Source organism: Varroa destructor, unplaced genomic scaffold (genome assembly GCF_002443255.2).
Source record: "Varroa destructor unplaced genomic scaffold, Vdes_3.0 BEIS01000003.1, whole genome shotgun sequence".
NCBI classification, from domain to species: domain Eukaryota; kingdom Metazoa; phylum Arthropoda; class Arachnida; order Mesostigmata; family Varroidae; genus Varroa; species Varroa destructor.
The window spans coordinates 41,237,584-41,250,814 of NW_019211456.1; the positions used below are offsets into that span (position 1 = coordinate 41,237,584).

The window sequence follows — 13,231 nt, forward strand, 5'->3', positions numbered from 1 at the left end:
CCCCCCCCCCCCCCCACAGCATCATAGTAGAAAAACGATCGTCGAAATCCATGAAACTCATTGGTGACATTTTTTTTTTTTAATAATATTTTTAGAACACTTCTACAAAGGTACTACATGTGTTATCCTTCAGCAACAAATGTTATCCTTCAGCCCATATATATATATATATATATCTAACCAGCTCCGTACCGCATTACGGTTTTTACTTAACAGTAGAGTGGAAAAAAATTAAACGTACACGTCACGCTCATGCAACAGTGGCGATAAACGTAATCGTGTTGCACGTTTATGTAATCAACACGCTGACTTCCGAAGTACGTACTGTAACGCGGTGATCCCGCTTAAAATCTATTTTACAATCCGCAAAGTAACAGACGTTCCAAGGTAGCATAAATACACTTTTTTTTTTTTACTTCAGTACGTATCTGTTTTTTTATAAGTATCTATTTTACTTGACAGTTGCCTATTGACAGTTCCTATTGCAGGCCAAAATAAACACAGTATCTCGCTATCGGCTGGAAAAATCAACGAATCTCTCCTCTAAGATTTCTCTCTTATTCGCTTTGACGAAGTTAATGGATACACAGCATACGGTGAGATAACGCATGTATCAATGATAATGTGACATGGCGTCACATAGATGTAAACCTTCATTCGTGACGAAAGTGTGTACCATCTAAACAGCCATTCTGGCTATAGTAGTACTTGCGATATTCGTGTTAGGGGGCATCCGGCATAAAGGAGTACATCAAAGGTGTATAATAGTCACCACCATGTCAAATACAAGAAAAATATGATCCTCGAAATAACTAAAAATTGAAAATAAATACACGTAATTATATAAAGTGTGGCAAAATACCATGGATTATTACGGTTCAGATGTTGCAGTGATACAATTTTGTTCAGCGAAAAATCACCTATTCAGCTCCACAAACATACACGTAGTGACTTGTAACAAAGATAGGAGCTAAATCAATTTCTTCATCGATGTGCGTCCAAATAATAGTAAAATATTGCCACATAAAACTGTATGTTTAGAATTACCCCAACAAAAAAGGCACGATGAAAAGCTCACAGGTTAAATGGCACAAAAAGACAAACTATTGAAAATAGATGAACCGGTCGATCTGTCTTTATAGGAAGTAACTGTGTGGTAGGAGCTAGATAGCAAACGCCGGGTATTTGCTGCAACAACAAATGTTGGACACAGACAACTCTGAAAGAGTTTGCAAATATCTGATTTTTTACGTTTTACGGGAACGTTACAATGCGTTGATAAAAGATAATTGCACACTGTAATATCCATTAGGTATACGAGCAGACCCAGTAATCATACGTATGAATCGGGCGGAAGTCGAGTTCGGTTACCATGTGCTATGTATAAGCATCTATGCCGCGACAAACTCAACTTTGCAGCTGGAAGTTAGTCGTGGTAAGTCAGAGAAGTGGGCATGGCGTTCGATAATCATTCAAAGTACGGAAGGATTCCATGCGCCACGAGCTAGCATCGAATGGCTGTGACTAGTAAAGCAGACAGAGGGCGAAAACAAGTTCCTTATGCCAACTCCAACTTTGGCTCTTTCGTACCATTTATCGTCGCCGTGGTGGCTATGTCATATTATCTATAGTTGTACAGTATTAAATATATATACACACAAGTCGGATCTGAATTATTTAACGATAACACTTCATTGTCGACTCTTAGCGAGGAACATCATCGGCGCGTTTCTGTTATCTACGACGCTGGTTAAGCGGGTCGGTTTCGACGGCCCTTCTCTACCGGGTATGTGTATGACAAACTCCGTGTGCATCGGTGAGCTGGCGACTGTCCTATTTGCGCTTGGCCACAGTGTACATCGCTAGACAGGCTCCGTTATTCCAAGAGCAGATAATTAGCCGCCAGCACACCCTGTGGTAAGAGCATGACGGCGCAAACCTTTCACTACTGCTGCTGCTGCTGCTGCTGCCCCATTCCGCTGTCTCCTGTCGGCGTTCTTGACTATTGAATGTGTGCTATGTTGAGTGTAATTGTGACTGTGCATCCTGCTAGATCGGGAACGTGTATCATCATGGAAATGAATCACGTTTTTAATCTGAATCATGCTGGCCATCGAGACACTCGAGGATACTGAGCACATTGATACACACGCATACTCAATGCGCTGGTAAGCGGTCTTTAGAAAACGGTAGGGGCCTTTGGAAATGCTCCAAGGGATAAACAAGCAGGGAGCCATGCTGTACGCATACGAATAGAAATTTGTTTGACATCTGGACTTACCTGAACGTCGCCTTGGTTGATCGAACCTCAATAATATAGAGAAGACTCAAACATTCACCTGATTAGCTGCTGCTTAGTAACTGGCTCTATCTACAACAACTAACAGAACAGGTTTGTCAATTCAGTAACTTTTTTTTTACTACTACTTTTTTTTTACTACTACTAATTATCTTACTTTTTAGCTATTATCAAGCTGTCCTAGCACGGATTCGTAAAGCACAAGTACGAAGCATTTGGTACGTTGGCCTATTGAGCTTCAGACAGTTCTACATGCTGTCATAGCTGTGGTCAGCGGGCAACGATTCACACTTATATGGCATACGGCTGTAAACTTTGAAGTGTTATTGTCAAGAGGTAAAGGCGAAGAAGGGTCACGGTATGTATACTGACGTTCGTAATTAAGTTTCGGTGTTCGACAATGAACAGCGCAGGGGGTGGGATGTGCTTAGGCTATGTTCTATTCATAGAAGGAACATAACCTATATTTAATATTCAGTACAGCTGAATAACATCAGCTTGATTACGTTAGTTGCTGGGCAAATAGATGTGACGATAGCTAGAATTGGGTCCAGAACGATCGAGGATGACAGATACATCTAGGTGCCTAGTCACGTTTATCACCGTCACTTTCACATGGTTAGATGTTAAAGCTATCTAGGAAAATAGATGAGCTTCTTGTTACAGTAATCGGCTAGCACATGGTGACCCTTTCTAAACATTTGCAGGCATTGCAAACATTTAACTGAATTTTCAATACAAATATATAATATGAAAAGAACAACTATCATTGAGCTAGGATTGATGAAACATGATTGAAAGGGAGTTAGTTAATTACTTTCTGTAGCTCGTTATCTCACTGTGATGGTATTCCCCTTGCTGATTTCTTTGATGATCACCTTTATCACCGCCGCGCCGCGTCACTTCCGTCAAATCTGCTGGTAAATAAGTACGATGTAATAATCTTTTTTTCGAACGTTTCTTGCTTAACATAATTTTGTTCGTAGCCAACGCGAAATCTTCGATACTTTTTTATATCGCATTCTAACACACTGGCTATTTTAGCTTGACAAATTACTCAGGAGGAAACCCGAGGATGATTAAGCAGGACCAATGCTCTGCTCATTTTAGCGCGAGTAACTTGCTTACCCTTGTGAGCTTTGCACAGTGATGGCTGCTAGGATAAACGTTTTAGTTGATCTGGCAACTTCAACATTCGCCAAATACTCTACTATGGTTTCTGTCATCGGCCGCACATCTATCGCTGCTAACGGCAGTATCCTCGCATAGAAAGTGGGTAAAGTATTGAAACACGTATTAGGCACGACCTGTTTTTTCTTGGCGTCGTGCAATGTCACTCTGAAGGTCATCCCGTCTTTGCATTGAAGTGCTTCATCTGCTTCTCACTATATTGGACAGTTACTTGAGTAGGCAAACGTTCGATTCTTTCCTTCGGATTTCGGCATCGTTTGAGTTCAACCTAAGCACAATCTAGGTTGTTACCGCTTTGTTCAGGTTTTCTAGGTATACAGCTGTTAAAATGCCTTGAGCAGATCTCGTGTGGCGCGACTACAAATCATAACGCTTAGCTAAACTTGTTTAGATAATGTTGACGAGATTAATAATTAAATGAGATAATTATGTTCTTCAACAAATTTGTTATAGATTAAAATGGGTGTCCTTGTTCTCATCTGCCCCAACTCCTGGAAGTTCTCCTGGTAAAATTCATTTAGCTTTCGGTTCTCAATGTAAAGTAGAAATACATCTTGAACGGCTGAAACTCACCGGAGATTACGTTTGTTGCTTTACTACGCGACACGTTCATAATGTATACAACAGACGACGTACATAACCACACAACAGTAGATATACAATTTTAATATAAAAGAACAAAAAGTAGATATACAATTTTAATATAAAAGAACAAAAACAACTATTATGATCCCTACAGATTTTTGTATAAAGATTCCTGGTTAATTGCTACGATAAATATTCTATTATTACATATCTGTAGGTCTGATTATACAAATGCATTTGTAGTTCCGACGTTTCAGCTGTAGACAGTTGATTGTATCGGAATGCACGTTCTTTCGCTCTCTCTATTTCTCTTGCTCCCTATCTATCTATCTACCTACCTACCTACCTACCTACCTACCTACCTACCTACCTCTCTCCCTACCTACCTACCTCTCTCCCTACCTACCTACCTACCTACCTACCTACCTCTCTCCCTACCTACCTACCTACCTCTCTCCCTACCTACCTACCTCTCTCTCTACCTACCACACCGTTTCACATAGGCATATATCAAATAAGGGAAACGTTATTGTAGAAAAGCGTAAGTGAGGTTGAACTAGATCAAGTTAATTTCGTAAGTGAAAAATCCGAAAAAACGACATATTTCATGTTGACTACTTCTGATGTTCAAGTTCGGCCCGTTAAGCAAATATCAATATATAACAACATATATGTTTAGGATACATCGGTTTTATGTCGTTCGTTGAACCATTAAAGCTAGCTCTAACGACGACTGTAATAGGAAGAAACAAGTATGTTAGTAACTTGGGATCGGAGAGCTTAACTTAAGAGAGAAAGGATCTTACTGCAACCGCATGGTACGTGACACAAGAATAGAAGCGAATCGAATGTTTTAGTCATTACCCTTCTGTTTGTGTATGGGACGATATCTGATTTTCTTAGGCATAGTCGCCTGGCGACGTTTAGTCATGTCCTATGATCCGTTTGACGTCTTTTATTTACAAATGAACATATATAGCCTGTCTGTCCCACTGTGAACGGTTTTATTAGGTGAAGGAAGTGGCCATAACGACACTACGCCCAATGTCGTTTCATTCTCGTATCCGATTTAGCCCGAACGAATTTTTCAACTGGCTCTCATTCTGCCCTGTACTCAGCACGTGGGAACGTTGAACTGTAGGATCTTTAAAATCCTACAAGGATAAAAATTGAGCTTAATCAAAAACAAAGTATAAGTGCACGGCTAACAAAAAAAAACACAGTCGCTGGCAGACAAGTCCGGCCCTATGGATTTCCTTCATGTTTTGTGGTCGAACGTGGATTACTTCGAGTTGACGAGCTTTCTTCCGTCGGTGATGCGCTATGCATCTACTACGTCTTTGAAGTAAAAGATAGGATAATAGTGGATTTTTTAGACTACATACCGTTTCAATAGCAGGAAAGCAGCACAGGAGGGCAGGGAAAGCGATATCGAGCGACGGAGGGAATAGAAACATAAAAGTCACTCTATATATATATATATATATATATGCTCGTACCCTTATAGCCGACAAAGACCGCAGAACTACACCGAACCAGGACAGATGGACAACTATATATCACGTATATATAAGTGCTCGCCAAGTGTTTGTGATGCTGACTGCTGCTTCTTCTGCTGTTTGTCTAACTGCTATCGTTGTTGTTGTTGTTGTTGTTGTTGCTGCTGCTGCTGTTGTTACTCGTGCCTAAAATAACAGGTGTATCCCGCTGGGATGATCCAGCAGCTCAGGTTCCTTCCGTCGAAGACGATCCTGCAAGATGTCTAGATGTAGACAATCACGGTGAAAGACATAGTGAAGCGCACAGCGGTTCGCAGTCAAGTCCCCGTGGCTTGGCTCGAAGGGATCGATCAAAGTCGTTTACGCTCTGTGAATAAACATCTGCAAATACAACAGAAAACATCGAACGGCTGATATTGTCAATACAAAAGTCTGTCATAACGAGCTCGATCATATTCAAAAAATCAAACTTCTCGCTTCGATATCGCACGTCAGGCAAAACGCGTAAGCAATCGGAGCAGAAGCCCTGCCCTGTTGACCCAAATTCGGTTATCTGAGTACCGGATTACCGATATTTTCGTTTTTTCTTTCTGTTCCATAATGTAAACGATATATTTTTTTCTGATAGTATTCTCAAAGAAATAGTTTTTCAACACACCAGTGTTTTTTTGTTGTTTTACTTATTCAAGCCAACTGTAACTCGTTCTATATACTGATCAGCCAAGCATTTCCAAATAGGCTGTCACCGATCAGATGCAAGAGATCTGTTCTAGTCGTGGCATAGGTTCTGATTTCCACAAATCTCCCGTCGCTCTTTATGATATTGCCAAAATGCATCTAACATGGCAGACGTCGTTTGATATGATGCTTTCCTTAGTGATGTCCTACTAGTCGCGCGCCTGCTAACTATCACTAGAATCTACAAGCCTTACTCTCGAAGGTAGGCCAGCCGTCTAGGAGTACAGCATCCTAGAAAAGGAAATAATCTAACTATTAGGACTCTATTCGAGATCGATTACTACGGACGAATAGAGAAAACGACGCGGCTGTCGCATCGCTTATTAAGGACGGCGGAGGGGGGTAGGTAAGGAGATAGATTACGAGCATATTGGGCGGTATAAAATCGAATTTCGTCAATGATCGAACGATGACAAACTTATTTTTGGACCAGCGGATAATAAAAATAGCAATAGTACGGAGAAATTTTCAATACAAGCCGCAGCAGAGGAGCACAGAGCCGTCCAAATAAGTGTTACGAGTGACGGACTAGCGTGACTGGAGGGCAACTAAAGAGAACGTGACAGGCTACCATAAACTGTGATGTTCTTTCACGAAAATGAAGCGCATTAGGTCACGTAACGTTCGATGAACTTATCTCGTTTGTTTTTATTTGTACTATTCTACAATATCTAAATTTAACGTTCCGTAACCTTGCAAAGCGCCAACGTAGTGCCCAATACGTTACATACTCTTATGCTCAATCGAAGTATAACAAATATTTCGTAGCAGGTCAACGAGCTCCAAATAAAGCCACACTTGTTTGTCAGGACACAGAACTCAGTACTAACACATTTTCGAGCTTCACAGAATATACAATAATAATTTGTAGTTGTTAATAAAGCTTGATTACTATTGCGTTTGTTTTTTAATATAACCAGTACGGGTAACATCAATGACCTCTGGTTTTCGATCACTCTACTTATCTAGTTACTAGCTCGTTGCTTAAATTATACATTCGCTGCATATAATTTCTGCATGCTTTCAGGTATAGTTTATCAGCATTTAATTGTCGAAACATCTCTTGCAAGCCTTCGCTAACTCCACATCTCAATATTCAAGGCCCGTGTTTAGTCAACTACAAATAGTACATGCTTGTCTAACATTTTTGCAGTGGAGAAACTCAGGCAATATGCGGCGTTCCGGCTTCTTAAAAACATTGTCAGACCTTTCAAGAATGTCGTACGCCTATACAATTTCTAGAAGTCCTACAACTAGTTTGCCTCAGATTCATGGAAAGACATTGTAAAAACATACACATTCTATTTCTATCACTAGTAGTGTATTGATAAAAAAAAAAAAAAAAAAAAAAACGATTGTAAGCCCTTCTAGTTGAATTTTAATTGGTTTTCTACTGGGTTATCGTCTGCCTCCAGCCATCTAGTAAATATATTACTCCGCCTTCCAGTATGTTTTTCCGTCTGAGCGATCGGAAGGCGTGCTTATAGCCACAGTGATACATGACCAAGATCGTTCGTTTTTCCGTCGCTTCTAGAACGTTCAATATTAAAGCTAAACAAGTTGAAATTATACGCGCAACATGTAACTGTGTACGCTGTTTATGTTCACGTAGGTAAACAAAAATCTTGCTCACTGCTTACTATAGATGCTGATGGTGGTGTTATCGTCGTCGACGCCGCTGCCGTTGTCTTCAAGAAGCTTGTAGAACTTTTGGCAAAGCATCGAAAGCACCGCGACTCTTTCTTAGAAATCAAGTATCGATTTTTTAGCTGGGACTACTATCACTCTTTCTAAGTGACCGGCGGTATAACCACAACCACAACAACAGCAGCAGCAGCAATGTATAATAGATGTGACTGTTATCGTCTTTTTACATATATATATATATGTCTGAATGATCTATCGTGCGCGAAAGTCTCACTGACTGGCGGTTGAGTGACTGCTTGTACGGGGCCAAATAATTGGCAAGCATCGGCGGCAGCAGCAGCACTGGGCCCGTTGATCAAAAGGTAGCTGCTGTTGCAACGGCTGTAGTTGCTATGGGCATTGAGTGCTAGCACTTCTACCAGTGCAGGCTTTCTACAGTAGTAAACGGCGACGGCGACGGCGGCGGCGGCGGCGGCGACGGTGACGGTGGCGACGCGTCACTCGTTCTGTTCCCTTAAGGCTGACAGACGGGCTTAGCACTCGTCAGCAGTCGCCATGCAGTCCAATGCTGCCTATCTGATTCACGGCCTAGATAGAATAGTGCAAAACATACTAATAGTAGCCAGTAGCTACTTCGCTCGAATAATCACTTGCTGGTCAGGCATAGTAGAAATAATGTTAGTCACAGTAGAAGTAGTCCTTTTGTGTGCTGTGTTTCCTGCCGTCGCGACTGTGGTTCTCTTGGGAGGGTCAGCAGCCAACCACCAATAAACGTCAATGGCAGAGAAAAACCGGGGACTGACCTTTACTCACTCCAAACAACGGCAGCAGCAGCAGCAGCAGCTCGTGTGGCTAATACAGCACAAATGCACAATATGGTTAGTTAACGGATAGATAAATGAAATGAGGGGAAAGAAAAACAACAAGGCTAACCATTTACCCGCAGATAACCCTCATAACAGCTCTCTAGTTCAACTTACACTGCTAAAATATGCCATAACTGTAGTTCTAAAGCTAATAGCTTCCGCTGCTGTTAAGGGTCAAAGCAGCGATAATCGCTACCGCCGCCGCCCATCCTATCCACGAGCTATCCAATCCTCAATTTAAGAAAGATTTAATGAGCATTAGTAACTGAAGGGGGAAAAGAGGGGGAGAGGCGGAGCAGGTGGAAGGGGTGGTGATGACTGTCGGAAGAGCCGGCCTGTCGGCAAAAGCTGAGACGAAACAGTAGCAACAATGAACGCATGTCCTAATTGCTCACGCACGCATATAACATACAGGCGTACATGCACACACAAAAAACGTTCAGCCTGTCGAAAGCTCCTCGGTCTGTTTGGCCGTCGAGCAGCGCGGACGAAGATCACAGTATTGCTAGTTTTTTTTTTACTACGCATATAGAATCTCGAGTGCTTTTATGCCACCATATGTTGCTGGCGCTGATGATTGTTGCAGTGATGCTGACAATAACGATGACGAACGGTGAGCCGTCTTGCTGACTGTAATACTCTCGACCGACACAGTCTGTGATAGACGGGAAGGTTCTCCAGCTGAAGAAACGTGCGCGATTTTCACCACTGCTTGAAGCTCGTTGCCATGGTGGTGATGTTCGGTGGTGTTCGAATCCGGCGGGTGGGGCAACAAGACTTTAATAACAACCAAGCGATCATATATTTTTCATGTACGTACACATGAACGTGGGCAACATAGTGCACGACAATCGTGCTTTAACGCACCTTCAACACAGAGAGGGTTTTCAAGATTAAGTGCAGGTCATCCTGTTCTACTTTTCAACTTCTCAGAATGTCAGCACATGGAAACTGCGTTATAAACATTGACTGATCACTTCGAACGTTCAACAATGCCCCTGGAGGTCCCATCCTAAAATACATTACGTAAATAATGTCATCAACGAGAACGTGATAAACAACACAAAACCGCGTCCCGGTGTTAGCTGCGGCAGTAATGCCATTACATTCGCGTTGTTATTCGATACGATGACAGGCTCTTTTGGGTCTCTCCGTTAAAAGTGTCATACTATGGAGAACTCATATTGCCATCGAAGAGTAGCTCAAACGCCGGTTTGAGCAAGCCGTCCTTTGCCCGCGTATTGTCATAACGGATTTGTGGTACCGCGTACGCGCTTAATTCTCTGAGTTCCGTAAGCCCTACGAAACGGTTCCCCCGGTATGCATTGAAGAGAGGCCGAAGCATTATTACCAAGCTGTTAAGGTATTGTACTTCGAAAGGACGGTATCTTTAGAAAAGGCCGTTTTAGCATTCATGGACGCCAATCCTTGTGTTGGAATTTTCGTTATATGCGACCGCTAGGGCTGCATTTGTGCAGGGACTATCCGAAAAGAATGATGATCAATGGGCGCCGAATCTCAGCAAGAAATGAATCATCCCCAGTCTGCCGGAGGACGAGATGAATGCGATATTCGCAGTAACACTGATTTGCTGTTAAGCAAGAGTCTACCGATCAACAAACATTACGAGTTTGTTAGAGTTTCTCGCAAGTCTTTGCAGACAAATAAGTCTGTTCACAGTTGGCAACGGTGTACGACATAGAAAGCCAGCATGTCGGCCAAGTTGACAATACCTGAAAATAATGCCGAACCATCCACCATCTCTGTGTGCTTGAATAGTCTTCACGGACGCCTGAAGATATGATTAGGCACATCTTTTAAACAGCCATAGGCGATCGTTGCCAGCACAATAACGATTCATTAACTAAACGCTTTATATATCCATATGTTTTTCGTTTTAAAATTGCTGCTATTTTCCGCTGACGTTCCGTGTCGAAAGATTACGTCATAAAGCAACAGAAAACGTTGGGCATTAGTTAAATAAACATCTCTCGTTGTTACATCCGACACTGGCGTTGTTACCTATTGCTTCAACTATAGGTAAGCACCAATTACGTGACTATTAACATGCTTTACGCAGCTCTTAATAGGAACAAGTTCATCGGAGCTTAGCCGTCGGTATCGTATCGCTATCATACCGAATGGAAGGCTCCGTCAGTCACAGGCAGACGTTACCATTCATCTCAGGGAACCGCTATGAGCGGACTCAAAAAGTTATTAAACATTCATTGAATCAAGCTGCATGACGTTATGGGATGATATCGTTAATTGGATATTGTTCATAAGTAATATGTTCATTGGTATCTTTTTACCAAGGGCTTTGTATGACAATAGCAATTTGCTCTTGCACCTTCATGCCCTTTGTTCCGATACAGTACATTTTAGAGAGGCCTCAATTGACAGTTCCCGAGTAACAACGAAACCCCCCATGCCCCTCATCGATGAGCATATGGCTTGTACGAGATGTAATAAGCTTCATAATATTTTTGCTGGTGAGCTTTATTCGCCATTCTAACAATCCCTCACTCGCCCACGCACTGGATTACTGAGTCGCGTCAGATAGTTTTTAGAACGCCGTTTGCGGCCCGGGCTTCCCATTCCTCGACCGATTATCCGCAACAGTAACAGCAGCAGCAGCCCTAATCGGCGCGACGGCCCGTCTTCACTTAGGAGAGAAAGGTCCAACGTATGGTGTCCTTATGATATGCTTACCATCCATCGCCTGTCGTTACCGTCCATTGGCGTATGCAATCTATCTAAGTGAGCACAAAAGATTCACATAGCCCATTCGGAGCTATAAAACCCAGCAAATAGCTGGTCACGATTATCGACATAATACTCAATCGAAACAAATAAACGGATCTGTGCCCGCCTGTTAGAGAAGTATTTGGTTCTCTTTTAAAGAGTCATTCACTCGTGTGTTCATGTCCGTACACATCCAATGCGCGAGACTCGAAACATATAGATAGGCGGGGAAGACTGAAGAGTGCAAATGTGAGGTACGCAAAACCAAAGACAAGTGGTTTCTGTCGGTCACCGTCGCCGTCGTCAGCGAACACCATTTGTCCGCCTGGCGAAGACTGTCGATGCGTGATTCTTTTTAAGTTCGTTCGCAGTTGCTCGTTTCTACGCCGACAGTGGCGGCATCAGCAACTGCAGTCACAATTACGCTGGTCCCCGCAGTGGTCAGCTGTCTACGATGAGCTTCCCCCTTTTTGGGTTGCTATCGTTGTAGAGCTTTTCGGCGCAGGGGCGGCATCGCTAGCAACAGTCCCCTGAGGCTTTTGTAACAATTGTAATGTTTTTTGACGCCGACGATAGCTTGTGCTGTTGTTGCTGCTGCAGTTGGCGTTGGCGCTGCTGATGTCAGCAGATGGACCTGGCAGCAACAACTATTTTTTGCTTGGAACCTGTTTCGATATGTTGCTTATGTCTCGTGGTCCTCTTTCTGACGCCGCTGTTGCCGTCCGAGCAGCGTCCTGGTACACGTGTTGTTACTACTGTTTGCGCAGCCGATCATATTTGACCTAACGTGACTCGACTGTGCGATCTAATCAAAGCCAGCAGACAGTGAAATTCGAACGCCGGCTTTCGGAGTGCCGATCCATTGCGAGCAAGCTGCTGGCGATCGATCTTATTATAGCTACTATAATGAATGCTACTATATGTAACAACCATCTTCGCTGGCCTTACGCCGTAGTACAATAGGTGGTCGCCAGCTGCTAATAATAGTCCATACTTGATCTTGCACATGTAGATACGCCACACACGTATGTACAGGTGGCGAGCAACGTGCGACAGGGTACAACAACTGCCATAGCGGCCAGCCAGCGTCGCTACTTCTAGAGTGCGACTGAATACATGTGTGCATGCTACAATAACGGAGGTAATGACGCCAAGACATGGCGGTTGTCGCTCTTAGTGCTAGTAGGTACATTGGCCACATCACCACACAATCCTTGTCGCTTGCGCTGCGACTGCTTATGCTGTTGCAGTCAACCGGACAAAGCGCACCCATCATATACGCACATAAACAATCCATTTTCGCGGAAGGGCGACGGTAAGTAGCGGGAGGATAGGCTTCCCGCGCTCGATTCAAGCGGATTTCACATCTGCACATCAATTTGGGCGTTGGGAAAAACTCACGCTAGATCAGGCAGAAATCAGCAACTTAGTCATCACGCAGACCCCTGGTAGCAATAAACGAACACCTCGTGTTTCCATATATATATATATATATGTATATATATATATATGGAACTATATGTGTGAGAGAGAGAGTAAAGGAACGCATTGGAGGGTAGGGATGTCGTGGGTATTCCACCTATTTTTGAAGTTTATTTTTCTCAAAGTATTATAGTAGTGATAACGGTGCATACCGATGTGAGCGTCTTACTAGCGGCTAT

At 42.9% G+C, this 13,231-nt stretch overlaps 1 long non-coding RNA gene across 5 annotated transcripts in view; it reads right to left on the bottom strand.

Annotated features, from left to right (window-relative positions):
* The window catches only part of LOC147756953 (uncharacterized), a 126,574-nt gene that overhangs the window by 55,056 nt on the left and 58,287 nt on the right, over nucleotides 1-13,231 (bottom strand). For 3 of the 5 annotated variants that reach the window (XR_015324269.1, XR_015324273.1, XR_015324268.1), the window contains one exon: nucleotides 5,575-5,955. The exons of the other annotated variants lie outside the window; for them this stretch is intronic. This is a non-coding gene — a long non-coding RNA (uncharacterized LOC147756953). The remainder of the gene's footprint in view (nucleotides 1-5,574; nucleotides 5,956-13,231) is intronic. 5 annotated transcript variants of the gene reach the window in all.